General features: G+C 39.1%; 1 protein-coding gene across 4 annotated transcripts in view; it reads right to left on the bottom strand.

The window, feature by feature from the left end:
• The window catches only part of rreb1a (ras responsive element binding protein 1a), a 98,558-nt gene that overhangs the window by 39,430 nt on the left and 31,430 nt on the right, over positions 1 to 27,698 (bottom strand). For 2 of the 4 annotated variants that reach the window (XM_033638962.2, XM_033638963.2), the window contains exon 3: positions 16,206 to 16,321. The exons of the other annotated variants lie outside the window; for them this stretch is intronic. The gene's annotated coding sequence lies outside the window, so the exon portion shown is untranslated. The remainder of the gene's footprint in view (positions 1 to 16,205; positions 16,322 to 27,698) is intronic. 4 annotated transcript variants of the gene reach the window in all.

The raw sequence follows: 27,698 nt of genomic DNA, 5'->3' as shown, positions 1-27,698 counted from the left end.
TATATTTACTAAAGTGTAATGCAATTCACATACAAATGGAAGCTTTCTCATAGGCTTAGAATGATTTCTCTATATATACACACAGGCAAGGCGCGGTAAGCTGGAGGCTGCCCTCTTGCGTAGCCATATTTGAATACAGTGGCCGAAAGGGATATACGCGCTTCGCCTTTCGCATTTACCTAGAACTTGCCGTCACTGGAGACAGAGAAGGTGAAGCTCAATCCGGGGGGCTTCTGCGTGAACCTGCTTTGTACTTTTATGATTCTGTCGCACTTTAAATGGAGGACCACACATATGTTTTGCCCTGTAAGAGGGAAACCACGCTACCAAATAAAAGAAAAAGATCAGATAAGCGAGGAAGGGACAAAATGCGAGTGAATATTGTTGCTTATTCCAGGTGGAAAGAACTCCTGAAGGAGAAGGATTTCACAAGGGATGCGGAGGTTGCCTGCTTTCTGCTAGACAGGTAATTCAATCTGATATTTTAAAATCATTTTGGCTTCATGTTTGCAACTACTTTTCCTTCTCGTCTAAGTTCGAGTGATGGCTATGTTTACGCGCTAACGCTATCCTAGCCTTGGCTAACATTATCCCAGAGCTACAGTTAAATAGTTAGCCTAACCTACAGCCTAATCTGTTGATTCCTCTTGCGCTGCTGCGAAGGCTGCCACCCTCTCCTCCTCCTCTTCCCTCCGGGTAGCCGAGACACACCTCTTCGCCTGGCCGTTCCTGCACCACCTCTAACGTTACCCCCTCGCCCCCTTCCTCTCCCTGGTCTTCCTCCTCTCCCTCTCCCTCTTCCTCATCTCCCTGTGTCCTGTGGAAGAACACTCTGGAAACGCATATATTATAATCGTACCAACCTATATTTGCCACACTGTGCCGTGACTATCACATAAAACGTGTTATTTTAGCATTACTGTGCTAATGTTTGTGTTACCAAAACATGAGCATTAGCACAGTAATGCTAAAATAACCGTGCTAATGCTCATGTTACCAAAACAATTAGAAATAAAACACTCCTAACGTATATCTCACAGATAACCTATATCTCACTGGTAAGCTATAACATATCGTAACATGGTTTAGATTCGTAAATAAATATTCACCTCGTTGCTAGATACTACTGAAAAACTTGAAAAACTCTGCTGTCTGCGCAAGGCTTTTTGTCCTACGAGGCCACCGTCACTTACCCGACGGGAGGATTTGACCGCTGATATCACTGTTATTCATCATTTTTACACACTGAGGCTTTAACATGCCTACTTTTGTGTTTTTTCCAGGTTGCTTTGTTATTTAAGTGCGAGATGTGCACGAAATGTGCTAGCACAGATGATCTCTGTTGAGGTGATATTAATTAGCTCTCTTAGTAACTTCTACCATGTGTGATCTTATCGTGAATGGAGAGTTGTTTATTAGACTTGTTTAAAGGAGTAAGTGTGGATGTAATGATTTAAAAACTGTAAATGTATATTTAGTAAGAATTGAGTTTAATGATATTTTTCCATTTGTTACTTTTCAGACCCACACACTTACTGTCAGTGTTGTAAACTTCCTGCATTTGGAGATTAAAGTATCCTCTCAAAACCGATTTTCTGGCCGGAATCATTCACTACATAGTTGTCTAACCCAAGCCAGAGTGTCCCTGAAGTCGCCATCCTCAATGTAATTTAATTTAATTTAAAAAACTTTTAAGGGGAACCTATTTGTCGCCGTTGGTGCATGGGAATTTTAAGTGTGCCACACATCAAAAGCCCCGACTGGAGAAAGCCATCAGTGGGACAACGGATTGTTTTATTGTCAAGAGCAAATAACAACAAAGCACCAGTGAAGACTACCTACCACCAACAGAAAAGAGAAAAAATACTGTCAAGAGACAGTTTCACAAAAGCTACCTGTCTAATTTTTCCATATTTTTATTGTCTTGTGTCTCATAATAACAGTGATAGAACACATTAAAGAAACTGTTGTGCACAGATATAAATACAGGTGTGCCTCAAGATTTTGCCCATTGGTGTGCCTTGGGCACAAAAAGTTTGGACAGCTCTTGGTAAATTTAAAAAGGTCCTAACTCATCTTGACCACGTGCTTTTGTATGTCAACTAAGGATTAAATAGCACAGAAGCTCTGAATGTTTTCTGCTGGCTCGTGTTGAATGGCCAGCCTGCGTTAACAACAGTATCTGGTTTCACAGATAAATATTCATGACATTTACAAACTTTTTGAAAGCTACAGGAGTGCCTTAATATATTGCATATTTATTAATGAATAAGCAGAGCTAATGAGGGTTATCAAAGCATAAACAAACCGAAAAAGAAAACCAAAGTGAAGATTTAAATTTTCAAAAACACAAAATTAAAAGAAATAAGAAGCCTCTTATTACTTCTTAAACATTCAATTCAGATAGTTCTGCATTTTCAAAACATTTTAAGAAGTATAACACAGTGTTATTGTCCTCAACTCTTTAATAACAGCATCCTCAGCTGCTCCCCGTGTTTCCCGTACAGGCTCTGATTTATTTTGACAGCAGAAACATGCATGAAGATGTGATGTGAGACAGCAGAGGACAGCAGCAGTGACCTTTGATATATAAGAGCACAAGAGCAGCAGGTTTGGCTCAGCGTCGATTGGACCAGAGGGGAGAAAATGTGGAGTTTACAATGCTCACACCTGTCTCTACACATGACCGAGAGACACAGGGACAAAGTGTACATGCGATTTCATGTGGGACGTAATCAGATAGATGTATAAGAAATGAGTGTTTCTGAGAAAAAAGTAAGAATATTAAGTATAAGTATTAAGTAATGAAATTTCAAGGAGATGGAGGGAAGGAAGGGAGGGAGGATGATGGAGGAGATGAGGAATGGAAATATAGGATTTTTTTCTAAGAGAGGAGATGAGAAGAAGAAGAAGAAGAAGAAGAAGAAGAAGAAGAAGAAGAAGAAGAGGTAATTACTGTTTCCTGTTTGGCAGCCCCCACAGGAAGACGTTCTCCAGAGCTGGCCACTTCCTCCTCCAGCTCAGAGAGAGGCCTTCTGTGTGTGTGTGTGTGTGTGTGTGTGTGTGTGTGTGCTGGAGGGTGGGAGAGGGATTTTGACATTCCTTCTCTTTCAAAGAAAAACTAGATGAAGATGAAGAGGGAAGCAGAGAAACTATGAAGAGAGAAGGCTCTAAAATTATGAAAAAAGTCAATGGATTTTGGATGGATGAAGGCTGTAGTGCTAAAGATGAAGACAATAAGGATGAGGAGTGTATGACATGTAAAACAAGGTTGTAAAAACAAAGCAGCCTAAGATGACAAAAATATATCAGAACAGAAAAGGAAAAGGCAAAGCTGGAAGTTAATGTTAGGTTAATGTGAATATTAAGACATGTTACAGACACTAATTCTAAATTCAGAAAAATTACAGACAAATACATTTCTAAAGATATGGATTGAGTCTGGTATCATATTAAATTTTACAACAGGCTTCTAGTGTCAATACCAAATTAAAGGACAGGTACAATTTTTTTTAAATATACACAGATTACTTTCTCTATTGAACTGAGGCCAAAGTTCTCAAACGTTGAATGAATGTTGTGTTATATTTCAGGCAGCCGTACAGGCACTTTGCCAGCACAGAATATCTACAATAAGCAGAATTTTGTTTGAAACTGGAACTTTTTTCAAAGAAAAAAGTCAGCAAGATCATTAATCTGACCAGACATTTAATACAAGCTTTCAGTAGTCAACTGCAAATATAATTTGGTAAAAAAAAAAAAAGAAGAAGAAGAAAAGAATTAGGTCACCATTTAGATTTTCAAAAAACAAAAAAATAAATATAAATATATAAATATATAAATATATAATAAATTATTATTATTATTATTGTTGTTGCTGTTGTTGTTGCAATGTTGGGCAACAGTTTTTAATTTGGGTGGATAAAACAAGATGGAGGAGGAGAGGACGAGTGGAGCGCTGCGAGTGACTGGTGACAACTGGCTGTGTGTGTGTGTGTGTGTGTGTGTGTTTATGAGTGTGTGTGGTGTTACCACTGACCTCTCCTTGTATCACTGCTCTTACATGACAAACTGTAACATGGCCGTGGCAGGTGCACCGACATACACACATGCACACGTATGCGCGCGCGCAGGCACGCGCGCGCGCACACACACACACAGACACACAGATCTAAAGCTTAACCCTGGATTGTTTTTTATATTAGCATCATTCGTCTTCTGCACACACACAGACACTGCAATTGGCTGATGAAGTGCTCAGGCAGCACTTTTTACAGCCTGCTGAAACGACTGGCAACAGACGGCTGCAAGAGGAGGAGGGGGAGGAGGGTGAAGGATGAAGGATGAAGAGGAGGGGGTGACAAGGAGAGAAAGAGGGGAGATTAAGTGTGCTCGATGAGAGGGAGTGTTGGTGCTGAAGGAGGGAAGGACAGCAGGAGGAAAGGAGGAAAGGTGGTGGATAGACAGATCTAAAGCAGCAAGTGTTGTGTTAAAGGAAGAATGGAGGATGGAAGGAAGAAAGGGGGAGGGATGATGGTAGATAAGATGGAGGAATGATGGGGAATAAACTGAAGGAGTGTTGAGGTTAAAGGAAGGAAGGAAGCAAGGAAGCAAGGAAGGAAGGAAGGAACTTTTTTTAAATGGGTTTAAAAACCAAGATGTGATACTTGAATTGTTAAGATTAAGCTCATTACCAGATCAATAACCAATCAATCACATCTGATCATAGCCAGAGTGTGTACACTGTGATAAACTGTGAGTATGACTCTGTGTGTATGTGTGTGTGTGTGTGTATATGTGTGTGTGTGTGATAGTTACTACATCTGCTCCCAGCCATCACTTTCTTTCTCTCTCTCTCTCTCTCTCTCTCTCTCTCTCTTTCTCTCTCTCTCACACACACACACACACACACAGAGCTGACATTCCTGCACATCCATGCAGAAACAGAAAAAAGTCACCATGTGGGAGCAAGGGAGTAAATGGATGTGTCTGTGTGTATGTGTCTGTGTGATGGAAAAGTTGTCTCTCAGTGCCAAAAGTGCTTCAAACAAAGGAGGGCGCCCCATTTATCCATCCCTGCCTGCCTCCTCTCTCTAACTACATCCCTCCATCTCCTCCTCTTCCTCTCTGCTGCCTCCTGTAAACTTTGTGTCCTATCATCCAAAACTTCCAAAACAAATGAATCAAAGAAAGAAATATTCAAGAATCTGACCTTCAGAAACTCGTGACACCCTGACAAGACTTTTCCAGGCTTCACACACTTTTCACGACTTTTCCCAGCAGGAAAACACAAACCAGCGTGCACACAGGACTGCTGGTGATTAGTATCACCTGTGTTTTAAAAGGCTGATTGTCAAATAAAAGTAGGGAATTTACAAGTTCAAGCAACCTTGTAGGATACTTTTAACATTTGTTCTTTATGTATTTTACTTTCAAAAGTGTTTGTTCTAGGTTTAACTTGCTGCAAGATGAATTCCCCTTTGGGGATAATGAAGTTTAACTGACAAATGTTAGGGACTGTTCATTATATATGAGGAGGGAGGGTGGTGCAAAAAAGGGGGAAGCATGTCAAAAAAAACTGTAAGCTCTGGGAAGGGACTTAAGTTTTTAATTTCAGCTTAAGGGGGGCATACAAATTTAAATGGTTGTACTTCATATTTATTTTACTGCAGATTTTTAAAGAAAACATGCCTTCCAAAACCACACAAAAATTACAACATTTATCATTGCCAGAAACTGTAAGAACAGAAATCATCTTTGGATTTTCAAATTTCTGACGGTCCTTGGACACATCATGTGACAAATGCACAAAATAAAAACCCAACCAAATCAAAGCTTTCAAATAGTGATATTTCATCATAATCACTTCATTCTTTGTCACATTTAAAAATGTGGCCAAAAATTAAATGTTTGCACAAATTAGCCAGCGTGCACGACAAGAATGAAAAATCCAAGTTTTTTCCAACCTCAGGATGTTATCTTTAACTATTAACTTTTAAACATTGGTGTGTTATATGTATATGGTATTTAAAATAAGAATGCAAAACTATGAAGATAAAGAACCCAAGTCTTTCAGACTGTGGTGACTTGTTTTTGGACACCAAGCATTTTGGTTTTTCCAAATTGCTCTGACCTCAGCTGAAAACACATCATCTGTCCAGGGTGGGAAACACTTAATCAACAGCTACTTGACAAATACTACTACACTCTGCCTGTGGTCTGTAAATGACGTGAATTTGACAGGTAGTTTGGCTGGTTGCCAGATGTCATCAGATTTGGTGAAAATCAAGCTGAAGTACTTTAGTTTCCCATCATTTCTTGCTCAGGCACACTGAGCTCAATGATTTCACAACCTCCTACTGTGTGTGGCACCTGTGTCAAGATGTAACCAAGTGACAGACAGTCATTACAGGGGAGGAGGGATGGCTTGTTGAAGGGATGGGGATGGAGGGAGAGTCGAAGAGTTTCCTGTCACCTGAGCCCCATAAATCCTCCCCTCATCTGACATGACCGCTGGGATGGTTACAGCAGGGACATGCTTAAAGTTTTCATCACTACTAATACTAACTCAATCCACATAACCTAGTGTTTTGGATATAAATGACTTTTTAAAAAGATGAAATACATTTTTTCATCTATTTAATTTTAAATGTATGTATTATAATATGATTTTATTCTGTTAACAGAATAGGGTTCTGAAATCCCTGCTTTAACCTTGTGGTGGTAGACTAACACTATCATGAACATCCCACAGAAACCTTAATGCACCAGCCCACAGTGTGTTAGCAATAGCTACACAGCATGCTTCAGCAGCCAACGTTAGCTAGTTGGCATTGAGGCTATAGCTAAGATTATTGTTTACAATAAATTGATTGATCATTGTGTTTACAAAATGTCACAACAATGCTATATACCCATTAAAGCCAGTAAGCTAAATATTAGCATGTTTATCATGATGTTGTAACCGTCAACTTTCATGTGACTAAAACAATTCATCTAATGTTAATATCTAAATCTGAATAAACCAACATTCTTTCACTTAGGTCCTCGTTTGCCGTAACTTCATGCTAACTTAGCACTAGTTTTAATAAAGTAGTTTAACTCTAACACTGACTTTATAGCTTAATTTGTGATGCTAGCAGCTTTTAAAGCTAATAAAATAGCATTGTGTGGCACTGGTAGCATTCCAAGGAACTAAAAGTTTCTGGTGAGCTAACTGGGATTATTTTATGCTAGGACAACTAGTTCATATCTTTAAACAGTGTTTGCTCCGTATTAACTGATAGCATTGTTAGATAAAGTATAGAGATGCTATGTTAAGAGGCTAACTACCATTCTGTAGTAAGTCGGAGTGTAATGGTATGTCTATCTATTCCAAAAAGATTTGGTATGAGACGTTTGGTTTTATTTCCTGTTAATCCAATAAATACCCAAAAAGAATTTTCCCCAATTGACTTAAATGGCGAAAGTGACGTCTCTAAATTAGTGGCAACATTTCTTCAGTGTCACGACCCCCAACAAATGACACGCATCACTATCAGGATTTGATCCATTCGGTCAGATTACATTTCAAAAGTCTGAAATAGCTGTAGGGTTACATAATTTTATCCCCATTCAAGCTAGCAGCGCACTAAACCACAAGTTAGCCGCTCAGCTACACTCGGCCACGCTAGGCTGCAAAAAATCTCTACTGCTGATACTCTATGGGCCGCATGGTATAGAAGTATTGTCGCAAATCCCAGGATCATGAGGGTAATTCTATACGCAGCATTTTAACCATCTATGCGTCATGCACCACTGAGCAACTCTCATAGGAATGAATGGGGCTTTGCGTCCAATGCTGTATTCAGTTCTCTTCTCTTAATACATTCTTGCGCTCTACACTTAAATGGGATCACTGTTGTTCAAAAGGAACATAAAGTTCTATTTCTACATGAATTAACTGACGGTTAGTTGATCAAACAATCACTCTGCTGCTCAAAGTATGTTCTGCTGCACCGAGTGGTGCTCTGAATAACCAAACGGTACATTCCTACAGTGCTCCGAATTTAGCCACAGTTAATGTTTATTTTACATAATAAATACTGTCTTTTGCATTTGTTTTGCTCAATTTTCCTGCTGTACCAAACATGAAGCAAACTGTTACACCCCTAGTTGTAAGCTAAGGAATATTAGCAGCCTGAGAAGCCAATTAGCATCATTTACAGCCCCACAAGGCAGAGAGCCAGAGGCAAACTGACAAAACTGACACCTGCTGTAGAAAGCAAACAGCCCCACAGGACTCATCCTCAACTCTCTCTCTTTTTAACTCTTCTTCTTTTTTCTTTCCAACCTTCTCCATTTATATCTATATCACTCTCTTTTAGCGAGGTGGGATACTTGCATGTCCCGGGTGTCAGCTAACAGTCTGTGTTTAGCCAACACGAAGTGAGGGATGGAGGGATGTATGGGTGATAGATAGAGGGGTGAGGTGGGGAGAGCAGGATCCAGTGACCATATGTTGGCTATTTATTACCTCCTCCTAACTGTCGCCCTCTTTTCATCTCATTCAAAATGGCTTCACACACATACAGACGGGCAGTGCAACGCCCCAAAGACACACAGGGAAAACCAGATTCCAGTCAACATTTCTTCAAACATACATCCAGCTCTCATGAGCATACATTCAACCAGTGCTCAGTGTTCTTCTCATCCTCAGCCTCCATTTTAAACTGCAATCACCAACAGCACATTTATTTAACTTTAGGGTCAATTTATCTATAATTCCTTGTAAAAATGGTTTCACTAACTGAAAAGCTAATTAGCTTTAGTCAGCTCATGCTAACAATAGCCTACACGCTAAAATGGAAAGTGATGCTGCCAAGCTAAATAGGCTAGCAAACTAGATCGGAGCCACATTGAAGATTTACTAGTGTATTTACTGAGGTTTGATGTGGTTCATAAAACATCGTCACATTAATCTAAAAAATTTCAGCCACTGGGCTAAGTGTATAGACTACCATACCAAATAAGTAGTTGTACTAGCATCTGAAGCTAATTAGAATACACAGGTGGTCTTCGCTCCACTGATGTTGACAGTTGAAGCTAATTAGCTTTGGTCAACTAATGCTAACAATAGCCTATATGCTGCTATTGTAAAATGGAGAGTGATGCTGCCAAGCTAAATTGGTTAGAAAACTAGATCAGAGCCACATTAGAGATTTACTAGTTTATTTATTGAGGTTAAAGGAGTTTCAAAAAACATTGCCACATTAATATAAAATATTTTTTAATGAGTTCTGTGTACCTTCACAAATAAGAAGTGGTACTAGCATCTGAAGCTAATCAGAATACATATTTGCTCCACTAATGCTGACAGCTGAAGCTAATTACCTTAACTCAGCTAAGATCAACTTTTCAGCTTCAGCATTTTCATCAAATTACTTTTCATTCCTTAAATGGCAACCTAAAATAAAAAAATGTTTTTTAGAACCAGTCTGAGGTGCAAAATCTGTACATTTAGACGATGCAAGTAGTTTAACAGACATACACCCCTTTCATCCCAAATCAGAAACTACCTAGGAGTCATTTCTCTTTTCTTACAATATTTGGCCAAAAGTATGTGGGCACCTAAAAACTGCAAGGCAGAGCATCATCCAACAGGTAAAACACAGCACTTGATGCTAAATAACATTACAACTCAACAATAACAAACTGGCTGCATGTCATGGAGCTCCTTTCCTGTCAGTGACATGATCAAAAATCAAAGTGATGGTGGTCTTTAGGCTAATCGCCAAACTAGAAGCAGAAACCGAAAGAAACTTTATCTCCGTCTCTTTCTGTTTCTGTGTCTCAACCACAACAGGAAGCTCACACTCACGGGAGTCACAAGAGAGTGCTTTGCAGCTTCCCCATGTGCAAGGGTTTTCAGAGCAAGAGAGATTGATGGGCATTCTCGCTCTCTTTCTCATCTACCCCCCTGGCGTCCCCCACTTCCCTCCCTCCCACACCACCACCTAACACTCAGCTGCCATTACCCATCCTCCACTGCTCCTGACGTCCCTCCTCTCCCCTCGCAACACTACTCTGCCCTAACTTGTTAACATGAAACTGAACACAGAATTTCCCAAGGCTTTTTCGTTACACTGCATGGACAAAAGTATGTGGACATCTGAATATTACCGCCATATGTGATGGTTGATTACGGAGGGATTTGTTCCCATTCAGCTACAAGACCACAAGTGAGTCCAGGGCTGATGTCTGCTCATAAGAACTGGCTTCTTCAAGACCACACTGAGAAAAACATTTATTTACAGAACTAACTTTGTGCACGGATTGAAACAACAGCAATAACTAGTTCCCAAACAGTTTCATGCAATCCTTCAGCCTCACTTTTCACTATGGGCCACTAATGAAAATGTAGGTGAAGAAGTAAGCTGTCAGTTTGAGAAACTTTTGCATTACATTCTGCAAGAGAGGTGTTCAGTAAATAACACTTAGGCTGATTATTGTAACTAGTTTTAGATTTTTAGGCCAAATCATATGATGTGAAATGAAAAGTATTGGTGTGATACTGGCCCTAATCTGCATATCTAACATGTTTTTCAATGCGGTGTAGAGCTGAAACAATTAGTTCATTAAATCGGTAGATCAAAAGAAGACCAATCTGCAACAATACTGATAATGGAATAACTGTTTTAGTAATCTTTCAATTAACAATGCCAAATACCTTCTGTGTTCCAACTTTTTAACTGTATGTATATGCAGTATTTCCCCTACCATTATATTAGAGTATATTAATTTTTTTTTCTATATAGCGCCATATCACGACAGAAGTCATTTAAGGTTACCTTTCCTATAGACAGGTCTATACCTTGTCCTTCTATTCAACAAACTAAACATCCGTATGTTATTTATCTTATGCACGACGGCATGTCATTTCTGTCTCTACATGGTCATGCATTTACACTTCTCCTCTGCTCTCTGTATCACGCACGGTTGTTCCGCCCCGATGCGCGCGCGCACACACACACAGAGACACGTGCCCACACACACAAACAGAAACAAGTGAGCACACTAGAGCGTGGCTCAGGACGCATTTTCCTGACCAAACCCAACCCGAGTCCGAGACAATTATAACCGTGCCCGGCCCGAAACCGCAGCACGGCACTGTACACACACTCGGCGGAGCCCGTGTTGCGTTCAGGTGTTGTCACGTAAATAACAAATTCCAACACTTGAGTAGCACAACACAACAGCATGTCAAGTGGGCCTGACATGTAACACAATGTCTGCCTCAAGTGTGACATATAATGTGGTCAGTGCTTTATCAACAATAACAATGGCATAACATGGCAATAACAATCTTTTACCATCTCTGTTATGGCGGCTGATCTTGTCCTCTGCTCGGAAGGTAAGGAGCTCACAAACCTCATTGTTCTCCCAATTTGTGGGCATTTACAGCCGCTGTTCTTCTTCTTTGAGTTAGCTGCTAACTGCTGTCGGCTGCTTTTTAAAACTTCTGGCAGAGGGTCGCACACATACTACATTATCAAAGCGTCACACCAGTCCTGTCCTGCCGTCCTGGCCGTTGATTCAGATGTGGATTATTACACAGCTCTGTCCCACATTCTGCTACATTCTGCTTTGACATATTTTAGCTACCCAGTTTAAGCGTTTGCTGTACTTGGAAGATTTTTACTGCTTCACTTTACACACTATCTGATGGAGGCAGCAGCAGACCAGCAACAGCAGCAGACCAGTTACCTACAGAACACTGATAAACTGTTACAGATTTTTTTTTTCTTTTTTTTTAGATGACTAAAAGCTAACCAACTTAGGCAGCGTTTGCTCAACACCGTTTCATTTTATGGACGTGATACAGGGATATAATATCCAAAAGTTAGTATAAACAAAGATTGTGATTTGGTCCATTGATTATTCACCTATATTTTTATTGCCTTATGTGATATAAATTAATATCTATGGATTTGGACTGTTTGTAAGGCAAAAAAGACATTTAAATACATTTAGTTAATTATAATGGGCATTTTTCCACTACAGTAAGACATTTAATAGAATCTGATAATTGATTAATTATGAAAATAATGTTACCTATTTAACTGTCTATTTCTTCCATTTTGTACATTTTAAAATATTTTTTAAAAATATTAAAATGTAGTTAATGTGAGTGTTGTCATATTTATTTCCATGTGCTGAAATAAAAAATAATCTTGTAACACCCTTGGGGCCAACTTTTATGCACCCCACTTTTCTGTAACGATCAAAATATTATGGTGCGTAGGAATATTTCAAAGAAGTCGGGGGTACATCTTCAAACATCTTGTTTTGTCCGAACACTGGCCCAATACTCAAAGATATTCGATTATGAGGATATAAAACAAACAAAAAGAAGCAAATCTTGGAGAACAGCAACATTGGAAAAGCCTGAACTTTGACATTTTTTTGGTATTTCTGCTTAAAAATGTCAAAATAGTTGCTGATTATTTTTCTGTCCTATTGACCTATTGTTTTTGTTGGTTAACACACACAAGTGGACAGGGGTGCCCACATACTTTTGGCATATTTTTCTTTCTCCATCTTTGCATATAATTAGAAATTAAAACTTGATTTGCTCCCATGTGTGCAATTCTGACTCTCCCTAGGCTCATCCTCTCTCCTCCCTCTCGTCTTCCTCCTCCTCCTCCCTCTTACATAATTTTGTCTCTTTGTGTGTATTCTACCCTCCAGCTTGGTTACAGATTGACTGGTCTGTGTGTGTGTGTGTGTGTGTGTGTGTGTGTGTGTGTTGGAGTTTAGACCCGACGTGATAAAGTGTTGAGATAGCATCGACGGTGTGTCAGCTCTACTGTACAGCATACCAGAGCCAGGGGGAGGGGAAAGTCTCAGCCAACCACTGAGCAGTCTGACTGTGGAAAATGTCTGCCAGCTCTCAGCCAATCAGGATGCAGATTCCTGCACTTGCTCCGTCTCTCTCAGATGAACAAACACACACACACACACACACACACTCATCCCATTTGTGTGTGCTGTTTCGTCTTTTCTCGCCTTAGTTTGTGCCTTTCTGCCTTCATGCACCCTGGTAAAAAAAACATATTTTACAAACTAAACACTTAGTTTTGTGTCATTCTACTTGATCATATTTGCATGAATGCCTTTTTGGAATTTATCAATATTTTACATCTAAAAACTTTTGATAAATATCCATTCTTTTTTAATACAATCGTTAATTTAAGATTGATTTAATCACGTCACAATATCTGTTAAATTCTGGTCTGGGATCACTGCAGCAAATTAAGCAGTTGAGGTAACGCTGGTACATTTACATGAATGTTTTTAAAATATCAGCACTGATTAAATGTGCATTGAAAAAATTAATAAATGCCAAAAAAATTTAAAAAAAAAAAGTCTTAGCTAAAGGCTTAGCTAAACTGTTTAAAACTTAAATTTCTCATGATAATCAGTGTGCAATCTGATGTGTAAGGGAGATATGACTTATTTCCTTTTTTGCAGTAAATATGTTGCAAAATCAAAGTCCAATTAACATTTATTTTTCTGTAAGATATTCCTGATTTCACTTTTCAGAGAGCACTGAGGCTTTAAATACACCTAGAACTGATGGACCAACGATTATCGCTATAACTCCCAGAAACTTGTTTTTAATTCTGTTGGAAATGCCAAAAATTTCTCGCAATTTTGGGGCAAATGTTTACAAAATTATGCACAAGACAACTGGAATATTTCCATTTACGTAAACATCATTAAGCTTCCATAAGGAGCTACAACAAGCTGACCCAGAACTTAAGTGCAATTCAAGCATTAAAAGCGATATTAAAAAAGATTTTTAAGGGAAAATTTAAGAGGAATATCAGGGTGCAAGAGGTGATTATAAGGGGGGAAAAGCAGCAGAGAGCGGAACAGACAGCTCAATTTAAAGTCATCTAACAGCGCACTTAATGACTGCAACTTTCTGCCAATGCAGGAGCCGAAAGTCAGGACTAAAAGACAAGATTTGCAAGCAAATCTGGTTCTGCAACTTGAAATAGTTAAAAAGGCAGTCACCATTTTAATAAAACATACAAAACCTGATGTTTAAAGCTTGTGTGAATGAACACATTCAAATCTCATCAACGGCCATAAAAGATCTTACTGAACCTCTGCTCAGCTCTGCAGCTACACATGCAAACTGTATTAAAATAAAGGCAGTAAAACATATCTGAAACAACTGGGAATGAACATTAAGCTGCTGCAAACATTCAAGAGAACTGAGAAACCCCAAAAACTACTGACAAAAAGATAAAACAGTATCAGCTAATTTTAGGAATTAGATGGAGCCAGACAAACAGTGAAACAAACTGAGAATAAAAACAGTCAAAGTGTTTAAAGAATAGAGAGCTTTTTAAATTTTCTTTGTCATCAGCTGATGAAAGTGATCACATGACAAGGAGGCAGCAAGGAAGCAGCAGGTGATGGAGCATATACAGGTGTGCGTGTGTAGATGACAGTTTTGCAGGAAGTATTCAGATGCTGAAATAAAAGTACTAATACCACACTGTAAAAATACTCTATTATATATGATCTCATTATATGATTCTGACTCATACATTTATGTAAAAGCAAGACTTAATTGTTGTAGTTGGTTGAGGTGGAGCTCAGTTTGAACTATTAACTATGATTATTTTCATTATGGATTATTATGATGATTATCTTCTCCGTTCATTGATTGATTTTAAAATATAGTAAGAAATGTTGGTCGCAGTGAGCCACAGCCCAAAGTGACACCTTCACAGTGTTTGTTTAAACTCAAAATTATTACAAATACAATTATTAACATTATTCATTAATACATTACAATTATTAACATTATTCAAAGGACAAGTTTGTGAAGCTGGAACAACAACACTTTATTTTACACGTCTGTTATTTTTTCATATTTTCCTCAAGACTTTGCAACAAATATATTTCTAATTTGGTATGAATCTGGGGAAAAAACAGAAAAAATGTCTGAGCTGTTGATATTCAGAGAAATATCCTATGCGAACTAGGTAGGTCAGTTTCGGTTAATTTTGCTTTCAGTAGCCTGACACCCATTACCTAGTAGCTAACTGGTTAATTTTTAAGAAAAAAAAAAAAAATACAAGAGGCCTTTCCTTTAAGTCCAGTGCTCCACTGACTCACTGAGCTTTAGCGCTGCATTTCAGACTGTGATATTTTAAGGTTTTGTGATGTAAATGTTTTGCCTTTTATTTTGTTTTCTGTTGGCTTTAATGACAGTACATGAGGAATCACTGACCACCCTCTGGTCTCCACTGGTCACCCAGGTTGTGTAGCAATCAGCTGGTAATGCCATTCTGGTGGCATTACAAATTGCTTAAGAAACATGGTGGCCACCCTCCAGTCTCCCCCTAGGTTGCCCTGGTGAGTAAGGGACTTCATTTTGACTGCAAAACCCTTTTAGCATTGTTAACTATGTTAGCACCACTAGCCACACTAATGAGCAGCGCCACTAGCTAGCTCCTATCAGACCCACGTGGTGCACAGCGCAGTAACGAAGTAGCATAATCACCAGATTACACATTTTTTATGAGCTGTACACTGAATGAATGAGCAAAGTTAGAGTCGCCTATATTATTTTCTTATACTTGGGGCTAAATTTATTTTATTTATTATTTATTTTTTTGTGAACTGATTATTGGACTAACTTTCAGGTGTACTTTCACATTTTCATGTTTTGTGTGCTAAAATCTGTAAAATAACTAAAGCAGCTAGATAAATGTAGTGGAGTAAAAAGAACAATATTTTCCTCTGAGGTGTAATAGAGTAGAGGTATAAAGAAGCTTACCACGAAAATACTCAAGTACAAGAAGCTAAACTTTGTACTTATGCATAGTACTTGAGTAAATGTACTTCCACCACCAGTGGATGGAAGTCTGCAGAAGGTGCTCAAGAATGAAAAAAGGGGTCAAAGGTCGCTGATGGAGGGATGACGGCCATGCTGCTGAACGCTGGAAAAAGAATGAGGAAGAAAACGATAGAGGGGATGGTGTGATGGCGCAGTGTGTCGGAAAGCGAGGGATGAAAGATGAGAAGGACAGATGGATGTGAAGAAGCTCGGCAGGCAGAGCGATGAGGTGTATTTGTTGTATTCGACAGCGGCAGGATGGATGGAGGGATGAATGAATGAAAGGAGGGAGGAGCATATTTACCCGTCCTCTTTCGTAAAGCAACGCTCGCTCGTGTCGCTCAGGGCGATGTGGGAGGGGGGCGGGGTTTGTTGTTGTTGTTGTTGTTGTTGTGTGTGTGTCTGCAACCACTGCTCACACTGCAGGGGGGAGAGCACAGAGAGACAGTCAGTAACACACACACACAACAAAACACACAATGGATACACATACATATTCATTCATTCAACCTTTATTTATACTCTGCTTGTTGGCTGTTTGCGAGCAGAGTGCTGCCACATTTTTATTCTTCATTCAAGCTCAGAGAAAAATATATGACACACATTTCCCCAAATACAGAAAAAAAATCAACAACAGAACCTCTTTGTTGTAGGTAAGAAAAAATACAGAGGTCAGTGGGCCCAGAGTGACTCATGGGTAACAGAGATACCTGGTATCTGCAGTCTGTAGTCAGATAAAAAGAAGTTACTCGTCTTCTACTGTATATGGGCTATGAAACAGATGAGGCTCTTAACTGGAATCAAGCTTTAGTTTAGTTTGAATTGTCTGTGTGAATGATCTGGTACTTAGGATTTAAAGAGAGAAAAGTTGCTTTAGAGAATGTACTATGTGCTGAGGCTGAAAAAAATGAGGTGCTTCACATGTAAAAAGTGAGCCTGAGTTGTGAAAAAGAAGAATTAGGATACTATGTGGGAGATTTTAAATGGGAGTAGTGACACAGCTGTTGTAAGAAAATTAGGAAATATGAGATAAAACAAATTAGGTGCCTGCAATCTAAACAAAAGTTAAAAAGTTAAGTTAAAATACAGATGTTTTCTGACAGGATTAGGGGTGTCAAAAGTTAGCCTTCAATCTGATAACAGCAGAGAATATTTTTGACGGGTTACACATTTCGATCTACAGCAGAGATAGTCAACTTGCTTTGCACAGGGGCCACTTTTGTAAAAATGCCAGGAGGTCAGGGGCCAGTTAATAAACAAACAATTTTACTGTGAATTAGAAAATTGTCAGTGGGCCATCTCGCACCCCTGGTTGTTTTAAGAATACTACTGTAACAATTTCATAACACACAACCAAGTTCCATGACTTTCACAAGCTTTCAGTGATTGTGAAATTCCATGAATTTTCAAGGTTTTCCATGACCTTGGGACCCCCTGCAATAGGTTAATTTGGATATTCCTTACAGAACTGCTCCACACCCTATTGCACCCTCCCTCGGGTGGGAGCTAGCTGGTGGCGCTGCTCAATGTGGGAGACCCAACAATGTTGCTGCATTAACATTGTGCCCACCCTCCAGTTTACCCCCAGCTCACCCAGTGAGTAAACGACTCACTTTTGAACCACAAATCCTCTTTCGCATTGTTAGCTATGTTAGCACTGTTAACAGTTTCATCATGGCTAGGGGTGCTAACATAATTAACAATGCTAAAGGGGCTCAAAATGAAGTTGTTACTAACTATGGCTACCTGGAGGGAGAGCAGAGGGTGGCCACCATGATTCTGCCTTTGGCCACCTTGGGTTAGGATGGTGTTACCAGCTGTAATCGTCAAATGAGCGGCACCACTACCTAGCTCCTGCCCAACCCAGGTGGTGCGCAGTACAGAGCGGCTAACTAACCTGTGGAGACCGTAGGGTGAGCAGTGGGCCCTATGTTTCCACATGTTAACACAACCAGCCGACTGTCTGTCAGCAAAGCCAACACTAAAGTCAAAACAATTACAACACAAAACATTAAAATGTGACCACCTCTAAATGGATAGCACTTTGAAATGCAGCATTAAAACTCACTGAGTCAATGAAGCACCAAAACAAAGCAAAGGCCTCTTTCACACCATTTTGCTTTTAAAATTTTTTTAAAAAAAATTAATCAGGTAGTTACTGTTTAATGGGTGTTGGGCTATTGAAAGCAAAATGAAGCAACATTACTATGTTTATGATGTTTACCTGACATCTGATCAAAAAAAACAACTAGTGTCACTTGTGTAGTGTTATTATGTGCAATGAATCTGGTTTAAAATTAAAGAAAAAATAGGTATGTAAGGCAGTGAGGTTCCTGCTGCAGCATGAAAACAACAACTAAAGAAGAAGAAAAGGTGATGTCCAGTATAAACAGCAGCTTAGCTGAGCTAAAGACAGCATCCTAGACAGGATGAACAGGAAGAGGAGGAGGAGGAGGAGGAGGAGGAGCTGAGCATCAGATGATAATCTGCTGCTGTTAGACAGACAGAAGGAGGTGAGAGGAGGGATGGAGGGAGAGGAGAAATGATTAAGGATGGATGGATGGATGGATGGATGGATGGATGGATGCAACAGGCTGCAGAGCTCATGGATGTAGAGTGGAAGTATTTATGGTTGGGTGGATGAGGGGGGAGAAGAGAGGGGGGAAGGAGACAGAGAGAGATTAAGAGCTTAGAGGGTTGGTAAAACTAATTAGGAGGCAACTGAGAATGGACAGAGGGAAGAGGAGAGATGAAGAGGTGATGGAAAAAAACTGAATAAACTGTCTGTAGCCAGAAAACCCTGAACCAAAAATTAATCCTTAAGTTATCACCAGGATGCTTTTAAGTGCTCAGTCTTTAAATAACACAAATAACATGACCGATCATGACTCCTGAGCTTTACAAACAGGTTTTGTAGCTGCTGCTGTGTCATCAGCGTTAATGGGCTGAGTATTGTTGGAGATGGAGGAGGTGTAAGCTGATATTCAGGGAGGTGCCACAGCTCCCACCTAAACCAGGGTTTATCACCATGTTCTCCCCTCCACCACACAAAGCTCCCGCTAAGCCTGCAGCTAATGAGCTAGCCGCGCTAACTTACTTTAGCCGTGTGCTGCTAACAGCCGCCTGCTGCTGCTGCTGCATTGTTTGTAGCTTTGCGGCAATAAAGATGCAGATTAAAGCTGATACAAAGAGCTGCTAATGTCCTGACAGGGTTCATGTCAGCACACAGGAGACACTCACAGGAGTGTGCAGATGATGCTTCTGTCATGACAACACTTAAACATTCATGCTAACTGCTTTTTAATCTGAATTTTGTTTTTGTCACTGACAGGCTGTTAAAGCGTAAGATCCTTTTTGTTTAACCAGACACAACCCAGATCGCCATTGCCAAATCCATCAGACTCTGTTTAAATAAACAGTCATTTAATTTTTCACATCTAACTTGGTGAATAAAGGGTTTATTTCAACCAACCAGAGCTGGTGATGGTTGGAACAGTGGAAAGACAAACCAAGACGTTTTTTGTGAGTTTCTGTTGACTTATATTAATAATAATTAATAATAATATATTAATATAATAAAAACAATATTCATTGAAATGGAGTCTGGTGGATTTGACAATGGCAATTTCAGATTAAACAAAAAGGATCTTACTCTTTAACAGAAAGGTATCTGTAGGGATCCTTTCTGTAATGTTGTCAGACACTTACAATAATAATCTAAGCCTATCGGTTACAAAAACAAACACTTTTAGTGGACGTACACAGTGCTCAATTGCTTGCATGGCTTACATTGCAACCTGTTTCGCTGTTGCAGCACTCTCTCTCTCAATACCGGACCAATTTCAGAAGTTGTTGTTCCCATTAGTCACTGAGACACAAAATCATGGGAAAAAATGGTCCAGATTGGAAGATACTGAAGTTACCCTTTAAGCAGCATTAAGTACCAACTACCAGTTCAGGACAAGTACCTTGAATTTGTACTGAGGTACATTACTTGAGTAAATGTACTCCGTTTCATTCCACCACTGGCTGTTTTTCACTGAACAACAAACTTCAATAGGTTGTCACCTGTAAATGATGACTTGTTTGTTGAGCAGATTTAAGAGTTAATTTTCCATTTTTGGGAAAACCTCAGCTTGTTCTAACCTGAAAACTAGAGATGTGAAAAGCCTGTTATCAAGTAATCAAACATTAACATTAAAGCTTATCAGTTGAATAAAAATCACTTCAGTACTCATGTGTGTACAGCCTCTGACTTCTTCACACTGCCTGCTGGTTAAGCAGTTATTCTACTCTCTAACTTACATGAAGCTATGAAACATTAACCAGCTGTGGTGTCGATGTGTGCTGGTAAGTGTCTGTTACAGTGTAACTGGGTTGACTGGGAATGAACAGAAGGAATGACGATGCAAAAACCTGTGGAGGAAAAAGATGCTTCCAACTGTGAGAGCAGGCCAGCAGCTCATCGCAGGGCCTGTAAGACACTCTGACGGTAAAAATAACCCGCAGAGCAGGATGAGGAATGTGTGTGTGTGTGTGTGTGTGTGTGTTGAAGAATGCCGCCCTGCTTTTGGTTGACAGGCATGGACAAGTGTAGAGAGCCTGGAGGAGAGGAGATAAGAAAGAGGAGGAGAGGAAACACGAGAGGAGAAGAGAGGAAGAAGAGAGGGCTCCATGAGGGAAGAAGAGGAAGGACATATGACAAAATACAAGACATCAGGAGGAGTTTTAGTTTTAGTGGAGATAAGATTTAGACATAATGAAAAGAGAGAAAGATTTAGAGCGAGAAAAAGTTGGTTTTAAGAATTTAAAATGAAAGAATGAGCTCTACGTGTAATAAGTGTTTTAGTTGTGAAGAAGAGGAATTAGGTTTATATACTAGGGAAAATGTTTTGGGAACAAACAGGGACATTAAAGCTTATTGATCAAATGTAGAAGAGGGGAAAAAAGGAGAGGACAGAGGGATGCACAGACAGAGGAGTGGAAGTGAGAGGAGGTGGAAAGGCAGGAGGTGTAAATTAAAAAAGGATCAGAAAGGAGGATGGAGGGAGGAGACAAAACTGGAGGAGAAAACCAAAATCATTATCAAGGTTTATAAATTTGTTTTAACATAAAACAGACAGACACTTTTATTTTCATGTCTATAAACATATCAACACAGATTTAATTTCAGAAGGCATATTAGTATATTTTATCCTTTTGTTCATTTTCTCAATAAAAAAACAAGAGGAATGCTTTCCAGTAGACACGTGAAGATGTCAACTTTGGGAAGTGGTGACAAGTAATTTGTCCATTTTTTTTTTTTTTACATTTTATAACCATCCGATGCTGATACATCTTTAACTTTAGTAAAGAAAATTAGAGGAGGTAAAAATAATTATAACCATAAAACCCTCATTAAATTAAAAACAACTTGACTACCAGCTGCAGGGTAATCTTTTTTATTCTTTTATATAATTTTTCATGTATTTATTTAGTTATAATCTTTTTAATTTATCTATTTATTTTATTATTTCTTTTCATATTTTTTAAATTTTCCTTTTATTATATTTTTGTCTTATGTATGGTGCAATGATTACTAGCTGTAGGAGAATATTTTTATTTTTTATATAAACATATTATTTCTATTTTTTTCTTTTCATATTTTTTATTTCTTTAATATATTTGTATATTATTGCCTTGTGTATGCTTGCTGCACACTGATATAGTTATGTATTTTTTATGTTTTTTGAAAATAATAAATAAAGTATAAATAAAAAAATCTTTAACCTTGAATCTAAATTCAAGACATTCTACCCATCACTCACACTCACACAAACACACCTAAAGCCTCGGCACAGGAAACAGGGTGTATCACTGCAGAGTTTCACAATCCACACTGACACAGCAGCATGGATGTTGCGGGCAGAGCGAGGCTCAACAGAATGGAGGAGGGAAAGGGTCTACTGACTATCACAAAAAAGGAAGTGAGAGAAGATGAAGAAGGAAAACATAAAGACAGAAGTGAGCGAGAGAATCCAGTCAGACCAGACAAGCCGCTTCTTCTGCACACGCTCACTAAACTTTGCCCCGATTGGCCGGCTGCCTGCCACCCTCCATGTAACCTCGCAGTCAATTGGCTGTTGAGGCTGTTGGCAGAGTGCCTTGACGTCTGCCTCAAGGACATTGACACCTTCCTCCCCCTGTCCTCACCCTCCTCTGTGTTCTTTTATTGCTCGTTTCTCCAGAGCATGAGCATCCTTATCAACTGTTCACACACACGCACACAGATGAGTCACTACATGCAGTTATTGGTTAACTTTCAGTTCAAGTCTGATCATGTGTTGAGTGACATCGGAGGAAAGTTTCTCAGATCTTCGTATAAACAGTCGATCACCTGTGAACTCCTGCATGAGGACTCTCTGTAAGACTCTGAACACGTTTAATGAGTCATGTGTGACACCTTCAGATGTTTCATGATGACTTATGATGGTATGATGGATACTTGAAACATCAGAATGAGACCTCAGATAGCCCTAATACACCCGCACAGTGCCCTGAGATCTGTTTCAAGTTACAGTTTTCATTTTTTTAAGTCTTACTCATTTGTTTTCTGTTTTTATCCCTGAAATGTATTATATTTTTTTTATACTGACCTTGTTTATGGACTTAGTTTATTTATTTTATATTTATTGTTTCACTGTTGAAATTCTTGTCTTGTAGGGATTTATTTACTGTTGTTAACTTTTGATTTTATTCATTTATTCTTTTATTTTTCATTTTGGCATTTTACTGTTTATTGTTATTTGCGTCTTACAAAAATATTTATTTGGTTTCTATATTTATTTTTTATATATTTTTAGCATTTTATTGTTTTATTGTAATTTTTTATTTTGCAAATTTTTAAAATATTTTCATAACTTTAGTTATTTTAAATATTTGTAATATTTTATTGTTTTGTTTTAAGTCCTGCGAAATTTTATTTGTTGTTTTTTTATTTTTGTATTTAATGTTTGTTTTTATTTACCTATTAAATTGATTTGTTTTTAGCATTTTATTATTGTAACTTTAAGTCTTACAAAATTTGTTTATTTTTATTTATTTATTTTTAGCGCTTTGTTTTACAGTTGAAATTTTAAGTCTGCAAAAATGTGTTTATAATTCTTTATATTATTTATTTTAATCATTGTTTTTTAGCATTTTATTGTTTTGTAATGTTTAGTCTTGCACAGAAAAGTTGTTGTCATTTTTAGTTAATGTAAAAATGCCTATACAATTAGGTCAGTAATCAGGGTCCTGTCCTTCACACTTCAGACGTTATTTTTGGAAGTATTATTTCCTTATTGTAACTGCAGCAGTGACAGGCAGAGAGGATTCTCTGCTTTCCAGACAGTTTCTGATGCATTAAAGCTTCAACAGATGAAGCCTTTAAATCAGTCAAAAAGAAACTGTGTGCTGGATCTGCCCGTCATGACGCAGCAGTATTACTTCCTCATATTAACATGGGAAAGATGAGAAAATGAAAAGGTTGCAAAAATGCACATCAGCTGACTCTTTCTGAGTGTGTGTGTGCGTGTGTGTATGCGTGTGTTCCTCCCTTCCATATGTCCATTTGTTTCTGCATTACTTTCTCCATCCTCCTCCTCCAGCTTTCTTCTGTAATTACAGCCACGATGGGGTATAAGTCAGGGGGGGGGGGGTCCCTGTCAACGTGCTGAGCAGCTGTCTCACACACACACACACACACACACACACACACACACACACTAGCACACATTTTAACAGGTGTCTGAGACAGCCAACGACCTCTGCTCTCTCCTCTGTGAGACCTCTATTCATTCAGACCATGATAACAGACAGTAGGCTAGCCGTGCTATGCTCTGTGTGTGTCTATGTGTGTGTGTGCATGTGTGTGCTGCAGCCACTTGTGTCTCCTCTGTTTCTGACTCACTAAAGCTTTATTATTCACTCGTACGTCACCAGATGCTACAACCTGAAACACACACTCACCTGCTTTCTGCCAAACACTTGTGCTGCTGAGTGTGTGTGTGTGTGTGTGTGTGTGTGTGTGTTCAGTGAAACAGCAGTGAGCAGATGTTAACACACCAACACACAAACCAATGATGGAAAATACAGTATTTCCATTTTCTTCCATCTGAGAGAGCAATTGTAGTTTTGCTGCCGTTAAAAACCGGACGATTTTGTTTGCATGATTGTATTTAAATCAATCTAAAATAAAAACCTTAACAGCTAGAGCATTCATTCTTTTTACAGCAAAAAGCTAAGTCTTCTGTCTTTCCCATTATCACATCATGAACTTACATTACCTTACTAACATATATATATATATATATATATATATATATATATATATATATATAATTCATAACAACACACACCGCCATCTTATTTGCCATCTTTCATGTGTGTGCTCATGGGTGTGTAGGTCTTAAGTCTTAAGTGAGCATTATTGGTGTATTGATATATCTAGGCAGCAGAAAACATTTGCACCACTGACCAACAAAAACCTTGTCTAAAGCCAGAATGGTACAGTACTTTCCTGCTATTCACATAGTACAATGTGCCTACATAAAACGCACGTACACTCTGCTTGTTACACACAGGGACGCACGGATGGTTGAATAAAATAATACATCGTTAATGACAGAATGTGAATGTAGCAGAGATGAGGGCAGAAGTGCAGAGCAGCTGTCCGACTCCACATTAAAAGAGACACCATGCACATTTACGTGTACACAAGGTGCAGGAGAAGCTTAAAGTTTAGTTCTGTTTCCTCTATCAAGATTATAACTAGAGTTTTTAGTTGTGCTGCCAAAATGACCTTTGATATTTTACTGTAGTACTCTCAGCAGAAAACCGTTCGTCCAGTTTGCCAAATCTGCCAAGTAAATAGCAGTACACCAGCTGCAAGCACACCTGGCTTTTAAAGGGAATGGGAGTTGACACTCTGATTGAATTCATGTTACACCAAAAACGCACATACAACCCCTTTGCCCCTTGTGCTTTACTTTGCACCCAGATTATAGACCATTTAACTTGCAAAAGTGGAGCTGAAAAACGCTCTAAATGAACTCACGCTGTGCATTTTGGACCATGAGCTTTAGGTCGTTTAAATAAAGCCCAAAGTCTTTTTAAAATGAAATTCCCTCTTACTGTCTCCCTGTTCAGATGCAGTGAATGGATAGAAACAAAAAAAGAGGAAACTTTGAACTGAAAAGGCTGTAACTCGTGTTAATGCACTTTTAATGCGCGTTTGAACTGGAGGGAGAGAGTGGCGTTTGTCCTCCATCATTTTTATTAGAGGCACATTGGGACTGGAGTTTTTATGAACATGAGGAAAGATGACAGCAACACAAACCTGTTTCAATGGTCATATAAAGAGTTGATGTGCAAAAACAGATTACAATTAATAAACCAAACCCATGCTTTCTTTACAAATGTCTATTTTCCTGTTTGTTTTCTATGTTCATACTTTATGTAAAGCACTCTGAATTGTGGGCTGAAATCTGCTATATACATTAACTTGCCTCACCAGTTTGACTGATATAAGAAAACATGAATAGAAGAATAAACAGAAAAGGAGATATCGATTAAAAAACCCTTAATGTGGACTACTGTTTTCAGACTGACTTCAAAAAATGTGAAACTTCCTGTAATAACAGGAAGTTTTCTTGACTTTACAGAAATATTTCAACACTTACTGGCTTTAGGAAACTGCAAAGTTAAACTCTGTATAATCTGAACTAACTTTAACTCTAAACTATGTAATTCTCTGATTTCCCCACTTCTGGAACTACAGAGGTTCTGGTAGTAACAGTAGCTGTAGTATTATTTTATGATGTGTAGTCATAAAAACATCTGCCTCTGTCCTCCTCCTCCTCTTTCTCCTCTGAGCTCCTGAGATTTATTTTCATTTATAAAAAAAGTTTCCATTGTGGTTGGAAATTCCTTTCAAACAAACACTTTTTTCTTTTTTTCTCCTGTACACAAAAACTAAGCTCCTCTGTTTTTCTTCTCATCCCTCCATCACTTCTCCATCCCTCCCTGCAGGAGTCAAACTCTCCTCCTCCTCCCTCCATCATCCTCCAGCAGTTGTCTCTCTGCTCAACAAGCGACACATTCATCCTTTGCACAGCTCACATACTCTATAAATCCACACACACACACACACACACACACACACACACACACACACTGCCTGCATATCTGCTAACACAATCAAGAGTGTGTGCATGGGTGTAAATGTGCGTCGGGGTAAGAAACACACACACACAGAGTCCACATATTTGCAGGCTTACAGATACTTGTGTGTGTGTGTGTGTGTGTGTGTGTGTGTGTGTGTGTGTGTGTGGCGGAGAAGTGGGAGACACACACACACACAGCTGGCCACATCCATAACACAGTGTGTCCTCGGCCTCAACAGGCTGCTGTTATCCTTCAGTGTGTCGATCACAGAGTGTGTGTTCTCTGCAGAGATGCTTCAATCTAACACCAACTGACCACAACTGCTGCTGCTGCTGCTGCAGCTGAGTGTGTTCATCTACTGGAGTGATACTCAACTTGCAGCCAAAGGGCCAAATAGGGTGCTGGGTGCCATTTTCTAATTCACAGGAAAAATTAATTGATTCATACTGGGAATTTTTTTGTACTTATAATAAAAAATTAAGTGCTTTCACACAGCTGCGCGGCATCCGCCCTAACAACCACCTACCCACGAGAGCTTTCCCCAGAAAAGCAAAGTCTTTTTAAAAGCAGTTGCTGCTGCTACAGTCCTGGGCTGTGAAGAAGTGCAGGTGCTTCAGTGAACGTCACTGACGGAAGTGCAAGCTAGCTTGGCACCATATAAATAACGGCATACTGGAGCAAGACAGCAGAAATCACTGAAATTACCAGCTATCTTGAGTTTGGAGTATATTTTATCGCAGGCCCAGTTTTTCTTCTAGTTGTCCTCACAAGTTGCTAGCGACATGTACAACTGCAGATATTCCGAAACCACCATTATCAGCTTCTCCATCCTGTCGTCTTTCTGCTTCTATGATGCTTCTATTTGATCGTCCAAAGCCAGGTGGAAACCACCAGAAGTTCAACACAGTTAACTGTCTATCTTTAGATGCTAGAATGGATTAAGAGGAGTTAAAAAAGAGCTTGCTTATCAAAAAAAGTGCCAGGGGGGATCTCCGGATCGGAAAGCCCCTGTGTACATGTGGGGGGCTACTGACTGGACCCTGACCTACTGTCATTCCGCGCAAGTGGCCCCCGCGCAATGCAATGTCGCGTATCCCTGATCTACTTGACCGCTACTGATACCACACTGTAATTTGAAGTGAATTACTTTATCAGTTATGAAGAAACCAATGCCAGGTCAATACAGCATAGCTTAGGTACAACTGGCTGGCTAAGTTGCCCTGCTTGCTCGCCAACGATATTGCTAGCAAAATACTATCTGAGTGAATATGTCTGTTGGTTAGCATGCCAAATTACTTCCCCAGCTAACGTGATCCATGATACTAACTTGTGTATTATGACAAATTATATTATGATGTAAAGGAAAAAAGTGCTTTGTGCTAGCCAAGAGCAATGCGGGAGCGATCAACGAGCTAACCGTAACCTGAGCTAGCTGCTATTCTGCAATACACTACAACAATATTTATCTCTGAGATGTGGTGAAGTAGGAGTATAAAGTAGTATAAAAAAACCCAAGTAAAGTAAAGTACCTTAACTGCCTAAGCAAGTTTTTAATTCCAGCACTGAAGCAGACTGAGGAAAGTAATCAAACCAGATAAGTATGTGAAATAAT

Source organism: Epinephelus lanceolatus, chromosome 20 (assembly GCF_041903045.1).
Source record: "Epinephelus lanceolatus isolate andai-2023 chromosome 20, ASM4190304v1, whole genome shotgun sequence".
Lineage (NCBI taxonomy): Eukaryota > Metazoa > Chordata > Actinopteri > Perciformes > Serranidae > Epinephelus > Epinephelus lanceolatus.
Note: the sequence above shows the minus strand (reverse complement) of the source record. Positions and strands in the feature narration are given on the sequence as shown.